At 39.1% G+C, this 12,225-nt stretch overlaps 1 pseudogene; it reads right to left on the bottom strand.

Annotated features, from left to right (window-relative positions):
• The window catches only part of LOC149563967 (uncharacterized), a 254,586-nt pseudogene that overhangs the window by 229,470 nt on the left and 12,891 nt on the right, over positions 1-12,225 (bottom strand).

Raw genomic sequence — 12,225 nt, 5'->3', positions numbered from 1 at the left:
ATATTTTGGAGCCTGTGTTTGTGATTTCATTGACTAGACTAGCTGTGAATAATGTTGGAAATTAACATCAATGCTTGCAGGTTGTCCTCGAGCCCCATGCCCATCTACCCTATTAGGTCACTGCAGGTATCCATGAATGACAGGCATTCATGTTTGGTAGGTAAGAATTTGAAATTTGAATGTTGAGAGGGAAAGGAAGAATATGACAAAAGGAATGTTTCTACATTCATTCATTGATTAAGTGTAGATCAAGCAGATCAGAGAGAAGTTGTAGAGCTGAGAAAAGAAGGAAGGAAGAAGGAAGTTTGTGCCTGCAGTTGCACGTGGTTACTTGTTCACTCTGTAAGTTTGTTGTTTGGATTTGTCCTGTTGAAGCAGTGATTGCTCCAGGCATTCATCTATGCAGCCATTAGAGCTAGAAGTTTTAAAGTTGTTTGAAGTTTGAAGTTTTAACATTTTAGGGTTTTCTGGTTGAAGCCGAATGCTCCCAGATTTTGTAATAGTTTAAATCTCAGTTGAATAGAAAGCAAGTAGCATACTTAATCTATTTTTATTCATCTTCTATTCATTGCATTTGACAAGTTTCGTTGAAAGCTTAAAGCTTTGGCTCTCTGGTTTTAATGGTGAATGCATTCACGATTGAATTTTTTCTAAGTTATAAACTTTAGTTGGAGCCAAGCTCACTCGAAATCTATTGTTTTTGAGCATTTCCTGTTAGAGCCGAGCTCACTCAACATCCACTTGTGCCGAGCAATTATTGTGTGCTGAGCTCTTGTTGTGCCGAGCTTACTCGGCACCTCTTCCCTGTCACTCGGCACTGTGCAAGTGCCAAGCAAGTGCCGAGCTATCTGGCACTTGTTTACCGTACAAGTAAAGAGATCAACACATACAAACAATAATAGCAGAATAATATTCGCATATGCTAGAACATACATTAGGCTTCATAATATTCACAATAGTAGATGATTGATGATTTACAATGATCTCAGACGGGATATAAATACTACCACTAAACCTTCCCGAAGGAGTCTATCGGCCACAAATATTCTATCCACTACAAACTATTTACCAACAACATCGACTACAGAATACAGAAACATTGTCGGACATCACCCTGTCGGCTACAAAATACAAACCATCGACGACCATCATTCTATCAGCTACAAAAACACCATTGAAACCATCCAGTTGGCTGACACCATCACCCCCAAAAAGAAAAGTCATCTCTGGACGACAATTACAACATATCTAAGACAAATTAACAAAAAAATTATATCGTCAGAGTGACTACAACAAGAAAAATCTTCTTTTGTCACATCACTTCCACATTCATCCCGTGCTTGTAGCCTCTGCTAACACAATACTGTCTTCTCAAGCTGACCTTGATTGCCACCTGTGCTACTTTCTCTATTTTCAATTCCATGGTACCCTGAGCCAAGTGTCATTGTACTGCCTCCAACTGGATGATTAGCTCCTCCCGAGCTCTCAATGCATCCACCTGTTGGGCCCATTTTCCATTGCACCAAAAGCCATTACTGTTAGTGAACATGGAATACCACATAATTAACCACCTATGGGAAGGGGAGCATGTCACATCACCCAAAAATCTCCCCCTCGACGTGCATACTAGGTGCTTATGTAGGTCAGGAAGGCACCGGGGAGATTTGAACCCATGACCAGGCCAATACTAGGCTTTGATACCAATTGTTGGGCCCATTTTCCATTGCACCAAAATCCATGATTGTTAGTGAACATGGAACACCACATAATTAACCACCTGTGGGCAGGGGAGCACGTCGCATCACCCAACACCACCAAGACAGCCTCCCAGCCAACACCTACTCCAAGTGCCTCTGGTACATAGAAAGTCCATGCTTGCAGCAACTTCAACTCTACTCCACTAGTCAGAATCCCACGACTGATATCCACCATGATTGGGGGGTCCAGGGGGCAATGCCCCCGCGGGGTCCTAGGGCAGTGCCCCGGGTGCACTTACCGTAAAGGTAAAGAGATCAATGCATACATACAATAATAGTAGAATAATATTCGCATATGTCAGAACATGCATTAGGCTTCATAATATTTGCAATAGCAGATGATTGATGATTTACAATGATCCCAAACGGGATATAAATACTACCGTTGAACCTTTCCGAAGGAGTCTGTCAGCCACAAATATTCTATCTGCTACAAACTATTTACCGACAACGTCGGCTACAAAATATAGAAACACTGCTGGACATCACCCCATCAGCTACAGAATACAAAACATCAACGACCATCATTCTGTTGGCTACAGAAACACCACCAAAACCATCCAGTTGACTAACAGCACTCAACACCTTCATGTGCCGAGTAAAACTGGCACTCGACACCTTCATGTGCCGAGCAGTTTTTTCAAAGTGCCAAGTATAATTTTTTAAGTTTAGGGTTTTGAGATTAAGTTTAATTTTAATTTCTATTTCTCACATGGTATCAGAGCTTTAAGACCCCACATCCACAGTGAATTAAGGCATTTTTTTTCTTGGGATATTTGACATGGCAGGAGATGCAGGAAAGATATGGTAGTAGCCGCCATCATTTAATGGACAGAATTATGATATATTTGCAAAGAAGATGAAGACCATAATGGTTGCAAATGATTTGTGGGAGTTTTTAGTTAATGGGTTCAATGATGTAATAGACCCAACTTAGTATGTTGCTATCACAAATGCACAGAAGACTCATTTGAAAGAGTCAAGAAGGAAGGATGCTAAGGCATTAAGTTTGATTGAAGCAGTAATGACAGAGACTATATTCCCTAAGATTGCAGCAGCAAATTATGCAAAGGAAGCATGGGATATCCTTGAGACAAACTTCAAGGGGACTAATAAAGTCCTTACAGTAAAGCTATAGAACATCAGGAGGGAATTTGAGAACCTTCAAATGAAGGAGAATGAATCAGTTGTAGACTTCAGTTCAAGGACCTCCAATGTAATTAATCAATTGAAGTCAAATGGAGAAGACTATCAAGAGCAGAGGATAGTAGAAAAGATATTGAGGAGTTTACCTCATAAATATGACCATTTGGTCATGACCATAGAAGAGGCAAAAGACCTCATTGTTTTGACAATGGATGAGTTGATGGGTACGCTTCAAATCCATGAGCATAGGATCAATAGATGCACATCTTCTTCTACCCAAGAGCAAGCATTCAAGGCTCAGTCAAATCCAAGAGGAAGGGGGAGAGGAAGAAATGGCTCAGGCAGAAACTCCAGAGGCAGAGGCCAAGGTAATGGAGGACAAAGGAATGTTGCAACAGAAATCTCATGAAGAGTAGATGGAGCAAGTAGCTCACAAAATACTTCAAGAGGAGGTAAGAAAAACTACAACTCAAATAAGAGTAATGTAGAATTCTACTACTATCATAAATATGGGCATTATGCAAATGAATGCTGGAAGAAGTAGAAAGATCAATCAAGACAAGAAAATGTGGCTGATGTGAATATGGGAAGTGAAAACATTGCCTTCATCATGTGTAATATTGGTGAAGAAGGAAGCCCTAAGGTTTTGTACCTCGACAGTGGATGTAGCAACCACATGAGTGGTAATGAAACCTTTTTTTCATACAAGAGTTTCAAATCAGAAAATAAAATGGGTAACAATGGAACCCTACCAGTTGTGGGCAAAGGATCTATTATGGTCCGCACCAAGAAAGGTGAGAAAAGGGAAATACAAAATGTGTATTTCACCCCTGGTATGAAGCACAATTTGATGAGCATTGGTCAGCTCATTCAAAATGGATACAAAGTGCTGATGAAGAATGACAGATGTATCATTCAAGAAAAGGATGGGAGCAAGAACCTACTTGTAGCAGTTCAAATGACAAAGAACAGAATGTTTTCCTTGAAGATAGAGACATGTTTCTGATCTTAAGTTTGTGTTGCACCTCTCACACAATCAGCTCTAAGGAGTGTGATTGAAGACCCCTCACAACTATGGCACCTCAGGTATGGTCATCTTGGCTATGCTGGTTTAAATTTATTGTCAAATAAAAGAATGGTAGAAGGTTTGCCATGTGTAGGCAATTCTTGTGACAAGTGTGAGGCTTGTATTTTGGGTAAGCAACATAGGCTTCCCTTTTTAATTCTGAAAATTCTAGAAGGGCTAGATATCCATTAGAGTTAGTGCATACTGACCTAGTCGGTCTTATGCAAGTTACTTCCATTGGGGGGAGTACTTATTTTATTACATTCATTGATGATTTCAATCGTAGGACATGGGTGTATTTCTTAAAGAATAAATCTGAAGCATTTGATAAATTTGTAGAATTTAAGGCCCAGGCTGAAAGAGAATGTGGACACTATATTAAGGTCCTAAGATCAGATAGAGGAGGGGAGTATACTTCCAATTCTTTTGTAAACTTTTGCAGGAAACATGGCATAAAGAAAGAGCTCACAACTAGGTATACACCATAGTAGAATGAAGTGGATGAAAGAAAGAACATGACCATTATTGAAATGGCAAGGAGCATGATGAAAGAGAAAGGTCTCCCAACTAAATTTTGGGGAGAGGCTGTGGCAACAGTAGTTTACCTAATTAATAGGTGTCCTACAAAGGCAATCTGTGACAGAATTCTAATGGAAGCTTGGTCATGCATAAGATAGACAGTTGAACACCTAAGGGTGTTTGGATGTGTTGCATATGCACATGTGCCTAAAGAGCAAAGGAAAAAATTTGATGACAAAGGTGTGAAATGCATTTTCGTAGGGTACAACCCAGAATCAAAGGCATACAGATTGTATGACCCATTGAACAACAAGATGATGCTTTGAAGAGATGTGGAATTTCTTGAAAATTAGTCTTGGTATGGTTCAACTGATGAGTCACCAAGCACTTCTAGTAAAGTGCCAATTATGAGTGAAGAAGATGCTGATGAATAGCAAGAAGAAGGAGAAAATAGAAGAAAAGGCAAATAGATTTAGACATTGCCGAACTCCTCTAGGCATGACCGAGTGTTAGTGCCGAGCACCAGTGAAGACTGACCAAGTCAGCAATATAACAGCAGTGAAGATTCCAATCCCACACTCTTCTCCCTGTTATCAAAAAAGACCAAGAGTCTTAGGGAGATATACCAAGATGAAAGGTATGAAGATTTATGATGAGAGTGTTAATTTTGCATTATTTTCTCATAGTGATCCAATATATTTTGAGGAAGCTATTAAGGAGAAGAAATGGTGTAAGGCCATGGATGAGGAGATAGATGCCATAGAAAGGAATGAGACATGGGAGCTAATTGAATTTCCTCCAAAGAAACAAGTGATTGGAGTGAAATGGGTCTATAAGATCAAATGCAATGTTGAAGGCAAGATTGATAGGCATAAGGCAATGCTAGTAGTCAAGGGCTACAAACTGCAGTATGGAAGAGATTATGATGAGACCTATGCCTCGGTTGCAAGAATGGAAACCATGCGTGCTGTCATAGCAATTGCAGCTCAGCACAAGTGGAAGGTATTTCAAATAGATGTGAAGTTCACTTTTTTGAATGGTTTATTGAAGGAAGAAGTGTATGTGGAGCAGCCACCTGGTTATGAAGTTTCAGGTGAAGAGAACAAAGTATATAGGTTGAAGAGAGCTCTTTATGGGCTCAAGCAAGCTCCATGAGCATGGTACAATAGGATTGACTCATATTTGATGAGCAATGGCTTTAGTAAAAGTAATGGTGAGCCCACTCTTTACATCAAGGTAGCAAATGGTAATGTATTGATTGTTGTCTTGTATGTAGATGATTTGATTTTTACTAGTAATGATAAGGCTCTAATTGGTGAGTTTAAAGAGGCCATGAAAAGTGAATTTGAAATGACAAACCTAAGTCTCTTGAAATACTTTCTAGGCATAGAAGTAAAACAAATTCATGATGGCATCTTCATCTCTCAAGAAAAATATGCAAGGCAGATCTTGGAGAGATTTAAAATGCAGAATAGCAAGGCAGCCCCCACACCAATAGCAATAGGTTTGAAGTTGAGCAAGGAAGACTCTAGCAAGAGAGTGGATCCAACACTATGCAAGAGTATGGTTGGAAGCCTAATGTATTTGACTGCAACTCGGCTAGACCTAATACATGCAGTAAGTTTGATTTCTAGATTTATGGTAACACCAAAGGATTCTCATTGGCAAGTGGGAAAGAGGATCCTAAGGTATGTGAAAGGTACGAAGGGATTTAGCATTTTGTATACTACAAATGATGATTTCAAGTTGGTTGGTTACACTGATAGTGATTGGGCTGGAAGTTTAGATGATAGGAAGAGCACTTTTGGATACATGTTTCATATGAGATTGGGTGCAATTTCATGGGCATCCAAGAAGCAACCTATTGTTGCTCAATCTACAATAAAGGCTGAATACATTGCAGCAGCATGTCAAGCAATTTGGCTAAGGAGGATCTTGATAGATTTGAATGAAAGGCAAGAGGATGGAACCACAATTTATTGTGACAACATCTCATCAATTGCATTGTCCAAGAATCCAGTCTTCCATGGGAGAAGGAAACATATAAAGATCAGATATCACTTCATCAGGGAGTTGGAGGAGAATGAGGATATCAAAATAGAATTTTGCAAGTCTGAGTAGCAGCTAGCAGACATTTTTACCAAGCCATTAGGCATTGGAACTTTTGTGCACCTAAGATAGAGTCTTGGTGTAGTTGATTTGGATCAGCAATGATCCTTATTTGTGGGTCTCAAGACAAAGGAGGAGTGTTGCAAATTAATGTCAACGCCTTCAGGTTGTCCTCGAGCCCCACACCCATCTACCCTATCAGGTCACTGCAGGCATCCATGAACGATAGGCATTCATGTTTGGTGGGTTAGAATTTGAAATTTGAACGTTGAGAGGGAAAGGAAGAATATGACAAAAGGAATGTTTCTACATTCATTCATTGATTAAGTGCAAATCAAGCAGATCAGAAAGAAGTTGCAGAGCTGAGCAAAGAAGGAAGGAAGAAGGAAGTTTGTGCCTGCAGTTGTACGTGGTTCCTTGTTCACTCTGTAATTTTGTTGTTTGGATTTGTCTTGTTGAAGCAGTGATTGCTCCAAGCATTCATGTATGCAGCCATTAGAGCTAGAAGTTTTAAAGTTGTTTGAAGTTTGAAGTTTTAACATTTTAGGGTTTTCTGGTTGAAGCCGAATGCTCCCAGATTTGGTAATAGTTAAAATCTCAGTTGAATAGAAAGCAAGAAGCATACTTAATCTATTGTTATTCATCTTCTATTCATTGCATTTGACAAGTTTGGTTGAAAGCTTAAAGCTTTGGCTCTCTGGTTTTAATGGTGAATGCATTCACAATTGAATTTTTTCAAAGTTATAAACTTTAGTTGGAGCCGAGCTCACTTGGAATCTATTGTTGTCGAGCATTTCTTTTTGGAGCCAAGCTCACTCGGCATCCACTTGTGCCAGGCAATTATTGTGTGCCAAGCTCTTGTTGTGCCGAGCTCACTTGGGACCTCTTCATTGTCACTCGGCACCATGCAAGTGTCGAGAAAGTGCCAAGCTATCTGGCACTCGGCACCTTCATGTGCTGATTAAAACTGGCACTTGGCACCTTCATGTGCCGAGAAATTTTTTCAAAGTGTCGAGTATAATTTTTTAGGTTTAGGGTTGTGAGATTAAGTTTAATTTTAATTTGTATTTCTCACAAATAATGAGAGTCAAGGTATGTTTTGATATGTTTTTATTCAACTAGATTGTAACTTTGCATGCAAACTAGTTGATTAGTCTTTGGAATTATGTGTCGCAAATGTTATTCTTTTGAATCTTGTTTTCACTGGATAGCTAGTCTGAGGTTTACCCTGCCAGGAAGTGTTGTTTGTGTGTCAACTTTAGAATCATCATTTCACTTTCACTCTTTATAATCTGGAAACCTCATTCGCAAGTTACTGCTATCAATAATCAGGTGCCTTTATATGAGGCAAAAAATAGATTGATAATTCCATTTTTGCAACCCCACATACTCACCAAAGAATCTTGCAAATTATATATGTCTATATATCTTGTCTATACTTGGTGTCTAGGGTCAATTTAACTTCAGCTTAGGTTTCATTTAGATCAAGGAGCTTCCTCTACTAATTTGAAGGGCATTTTATCTCCACATACTTATGTTTTATGAATTCTTGCAAACAACAAAGTAAAAGACTAATGATATTGAAGATAAAAAATTGGCATCATGGATTTAAATATAATACATAACTAGAAATTGATATTATCCATATTTACATTTGATTCAAGGCACAAAGATCAAACCATTACAACTCATGATCAAAAGTCTTTGAAAAGATATAATATGATCAATTGTCAAAATGATACCTATCAATAGATAATGAAGCACTGCACTCGAGTGATAAGTTGGTAATGGCCCACCTACTTAATCGGCTATTTCTAAGAGGCTACAAATTGAGCCATGTACATGTTGAAGGTAATGTTCAATAACATTCCCCAAGGCCATGCTTAAACATTTGTTTCCATTTTCATTAGTTGACAATTTTAGTGATGCTTCACTATCTATTGGAAATAAATGTCAATACCTATAGGTTGTCCTCGAGCCCCACGCCCATCTACCTTGTCAGGTCACCACAAGCATTCATGGACAGTATGCATTCATTTTGGTAGGTGATATTTTTTGAATTTGAATGTTGAGAAGGGAAAATGGAATGTGATAAAAGGATTCATTTATTCATAAGAGAGAGAAGAAGAGAGTAGAGCAAGCAGATCAGAGAGAAGTTGCAGAGCTGAGCGAGAAGGAAGAAGGAAGGAAGTTTGTGCCTATAGTTGCACGTGGTTCCTTGTTCACTCTGTAAGTTTATTGTTTGGATTCGTCCTGTTGAAGAAGTGATTGCTCTAGGCACCATTGTATGTAGCCATTAGAGTTGCAGGTTTAAAGGTTTATTAAAGTTTGAAGTATTATTAGTTTATGTTTATTTTAGGGTTTTCTGGTTGAAGCTGAATGCTCCCAAATTTGTAATAGTTTAAATCTCAGATTGAATAGAAACAAGCTAGCATACTTACTCTATTGTTCTTCATCTTCTATTCTTTGGATTTAACAAGTTTGGTTGAAAGCTTAAAGCATTTGGCTTTCTGGTTTTAATTGTGAAAGCATTCACGTTGAAATATTTCCTAAGTTATATTTCCTAAGTTTGAAACAAAACACTTGGAATTTCTTTCTCAGTTGGAGCCGAGCTCACTCGGCATCCACTTGTACCGAGCATTTCCTGTGCAAGTGTCAAGATGCTCTTTGTGCCGAGTTCACTCGGCACCTATTGCCTGTCACTTGACACCTTCAAGTGTCGAGCAAGTGCTAAGTAAAACTGGCACTCGACACCTTCATGTCACAAGCAATTTTTTTTTTAACTTATATCTCCCACATGGTATCAGAGCTTTGAGGCCCCACATCCATAGTGAGTTAGGGCATTTGTTTTTTCTTGGGATATTTGACATGGCAGGAGATGCAAGAAAGATATGGTAGCAGCTACCATTATTTAATGGACCAAATTATGATACATTTGCAAAGAAGATGAAGACCATTATGGTTGCAAATGATTTGTGGGAGTTTGTAGTTAATGGATTCAATGATGTGATTGATCCAACTCAGTATGCTAATCTCACAAATGCACGAAGACTCATTTGAAAGATTCAAGGAGGAAGGATGCTAAGGCATTAAGTTTGATTGAAGCAGCAATGACAGAGATAATTTTTTCAAAGATTGCAGCAGCAATTTATGCAAAGGAAGCATGGGTTATCCTTGAGACGAACTTCAAGGAGACTGATAAAGTTCGTATAGTAAAGCTAAAGAACATCAGGAGGGAGTTTGAGAACCTTCAGATGAAGGAGAATGAATCAGTTGCAGACTTCAATTCAAGGACCTCAAATGTGATTAACCAACTGAAGTCAAATGGAGAAGACTATCAAGAGCAGAGGATAATGGAAAAGATATTGAGGAGTCTACCTCATAAATATGACCATTTGGTCATGACCATAGAAGAGACAAAAGACCTCACTGTTTTGACAATGGATGAGTTGATGGGTTCTCTTCAAACCCATGAGTATAGGATCAATAGATCCACATCTTCTTCTACCCAAGACCAAGCATTCAAGGCTCAGTAAAATCCAAGAGGAAGGGGGAGAGGAAGAAATGGCTCAGGTAGAAACTCCAGAGGCAAAGGCCGAGGTAATGGAGGACAAAGGAATGCTGCAGCAGAAAGCTCAGGAAGAGCAGATGGAGCAAGTAGCTCACAAAATACTTCAAGAGGAGGTAAGAAAAACTAAAACTCAAATAAGAGTAATGTAGAATGCTACTACTGTCATAAATATGGGCATTATGCAAATGAATGTTGGAAGAAGTAGAAAGATCAGTCTGGACAAGAAAATGTGGTTGATGTGAATATGGGAAGTGAAAACACTGCCTTCATCATGTGTAATGTTGGTGAAGAAGTAAGCCCTGAGGTTTGGTACCTCGACAGTGGATGTCGCAACCACATGAGTGGTAATGAAACCTTGTTTTCATTCATTGACAAGAGTTTCAAATCAGAAATTAAGATGGGTAAAAATGGAACCCTACCAGTTGTGGGCAAAGGATCTATTATGGTCCGCACCAAGAAAGGTGAGAAAAGGGAAATACAAAATGTGTATTTTTCCCCTGGTATGAAGCACAATTTGATGAGCATTGGTCAACTCATTCAAAATGGATACAAAGTGTTGATGGAGAATGACATGTGTGTCATTCAAGAAAAGGATGGGAGCAAGAACCTACTCGCAACAGTTCAAATGACTAAGAACAAAATGTTTCCCTTGAGAATTGAGACATGTTTCTCATCTCAAGTTCGTGCTGCACCTCCCACACAATCATCTCTAAGGAGTGTGATTGAAGACCCCTCATGGCTATGGCACCTCAGGTATGGTCATCTTGGCTATGCTAGTTTAAATTTATTGTCAAATAAAAGAATGGTAGAAGGTTTGCCACATGTAGGAAATTCTTGTGGCAAGTGTGAGGCTTGTATTTTGGGTAAGCAACATAGACTTCCCTTTAATTTTGAAGATTCTAGGAGGGCTAGATATCCACTAGAATTAGTGCATACTAACCTAGTCGGTCCTATGCAAGTTACTTCCATTGGGGGAGTACTTATTTTATGACATTCATTGATGATTTTAGTCGTAGGACATGGGTGTATTTCTTAAAGAATAAATCTGAAGCATTTGATAAATTTGTAGAATTTAAGGCCCAGGCTGAAAGAGAATGTGGACGCTATATCAAGGTCCTAAGATTAGATAGAGGAGGGGAGTATACCTCCAATTCTTTTGTAGATTTTTTCAGGAAACATGGCATTAAGAAAGAGCTCACAGCCAGCTATACACCACAACAGAATGGAGTGGCTGAAAGAAAGAACATGACCGTTGTTGAAATGGCATGGAGCAAGATGAAAGAGAAAGCTCTCCCAACTGAATTTTGGGGAGAGGTTGTAGCAACAAAAAGATTACCTAATTAATAGGTGTCCTACCCACTGAACAACAAGATGATGCTTTCAAGAGATGTGGAATTTCTTGAAAATCAGTCTTGGTATGGACAAATTGATGAGTCACCAAGTACTTCAAGTAAAGTGCCAATTATGAGTGAAGAAGATGCTGATGAACAACAAGAAGAAGGAGCAGATAGAAGAAAAAGAAAGCTGATTCAGACAGTGCCATGCTCCTCTAGGCATGACCGAGTGTCAGTGCCAAGTACCAGTGAAGACCGACCAAGTTGGCAATGTAGCAGCAATGAAGACTCCAATCCCACACTCTCCTCCCTGTTACCAAGAAAGACCAAGAGTCTTAGGGAGATATACCAAGATGAAAGGTATGAAGATTATGATGAGAGTGTTAATTTTGCATTATTTTCTCATAGCGATCCAATATATTTTGAAGAAGCTATTAAGGAGAAGAAATGGTGTAATGCCATGGATGAGGAAATAGATGCTATAGAAAGGAATGAGACATGGGAGCTAACTGAATTGCCTCCCAAGAAGCAAGTGATTGGAGTGAAATGGGTCTACAAGATCAAATGCAATGCTGAAGGCAAGATTGATAGGCATAAGGCAAGGCTAGTAGTCAAGGGCTACAAACAACAGTATGGCAGAGATTATGATGAGACCTATGCCCTAGTTGCAAGAATGGAAACCGTGCATGCTATCATAGCAATTGTAGCTCAGCACAAGTGGAA

This window comes from Cupressus sempervirens, chromosome 4 (assembly GCF_028749045.1).
Source record: "Cupressus sempervirens isolate cs-2001-9-10 chromosome 4, ASM2874904v1, whole genome shotgun sequence".
In the NCBI taxonomy this organism is placed as follows: Eukaryota; Viridiplantae; Streptophyta; class Pinopsida; order Cupressales; family Cupressaceae; genus Cupressus; species Cupressus sempervirens.
Note: the sequence above shows the minus strand (reverse complement) of the source record. Positions and strands in the feature narration are given on the sequence as shown.